This window comes from Corylus avellana, chromosome ca2 (genome assembly GCF_901000735.1).
Source record: "Corylus avellana chromosome ca2, CavTom2PMs-1.0".
Lineage (NCBI taxonomy): Eukaryota > Viridiplantae > Streptophyta > Magnoliopsida > Fagales > Betulaceae > Corylus > Corylus avellana.
The window spans coordinates 22,765,302-22,766,936 of NC_081542.1; positions in this window are offsets into that span (position 1 = coordinate 22,765,302).

A 1,635-nucleotide genomic window follows, 5' to 3' on the forward strand; every position below is an offset into this window, starting at 1 on the left:
AAAAAAAAAAAAATGTCCCTCACTCTGAGTAAGGGAATTCGAACCTTAATCTATGATGTGGAGGGCATAACTATCTATTATTATTATTTTATTTATTTATTTAGACAATAAATATAAGAAATTGACTTTATTCGGTACATTCCTTATTCGAGCTAACAATTCGAACAATAACCTGCTGCCAAGAAACCTAACTAATCCGTCCTTCTCTTGCCGACACATTAAGGAGGTTTCAAAAGAAGGGCGAATTACATGTGGAGTTCATTACATGCATGTGTAGTGCAAGGAATGGATGATCCATGCATAAGTGTTAGTGTTTGTAACGTAGGACACTCTAAATATTACAGTAGTAAAGTTTTCTTCTTTCTTTTTCTCTTTTTTTCTTTTTTTCTTTTTCTAAGTAAACTTTTATAATAAATAGTAATTTAACATGGTATCATAATAAAGGTTCAAATCAAGTTTTCCGTCATTCCCCCTCATAAAGTTAAAAATTCAACATGATGGGCCTCACTTTATATATATATATATATATATATATATATATATATATATATATATATATATACACTAAATTTTTCTTCCATATATTAAGACCTTATCCTCATGTTAATATATTAAACAAACTGTTGGATCGTAAGGCTTACTTAAAATAGGGTTTTGGAGGAGCAAATGATGGATTTTAAGCTTGAGATAGCTCAATGACAATGGCCGTGTGCACACCCAAGAGAGGTTTTCATATTAGGGTCTTATGCGCGATTCCAAGATTTATAGCTCAAGTTACGAACGAATTACTACCATGAGCATAATATCACCCTATCAATTAAGAACGGAAGGACCCGAGAGAGATAGGAACGTAAATTTAGGGAGCTCCTGCAATGGGCTTGATCGACCGAGCAATATGCTGGATCAACTTAGACAAGGCACATGGCAACTTGGAATTTTGGCAAAAAAAATTCTAATCCCGATTGACTCAGTAAGCACGTACTTAATCAATCAAGCTTGACTTTAATTTGACTTGATTTAACTGGCATTAAATGCGAGTCATGAAGGCTTGGTCAATTGAGGGTACTCAAACACTATCAACTAAGACACTTGGTAGCCATCCAGTAATGCGACGAAAAAATGGCTTGATTGACCGAGCACTATAGTCTATAGCACCCTCGAAAGATTCTATAAATAGAGGCTAGCTACAATCTCACATAATACTAACCATGTCAACTTAAAATGTGAATTGTCACGTCAGTTTGTAAAATTGTGCAGATTATCATGATCAATTTGTAAGAGACTCCTAGAACAAGCTAACATTCTCCAATAAAAAAATAAAAAATGAATAACTACTATTTGCTAGTTCAGTCAGATATTAGAGGGTCAAATTAAAAACTAGTATATTAAAAATGGTATTTTATTACATATTCTCTATTATTTTGCATAAAGTAAGTTTTCAATAACTTTGTAAGGAATATTGATGGTGCAGTGGAAGCCCTGAGGGAAATAGGTGGGCAATAAGGGAAAAAAGACTGGAATTTCAACATAGACCCATGCATCAACGACACAAGCTCTAGCTGGACGACACAAATGATGGAGTCAACGCCGTTGTACAACAATAGTGTCGTTTGCAATGGCTCTTACCCTGGAGGT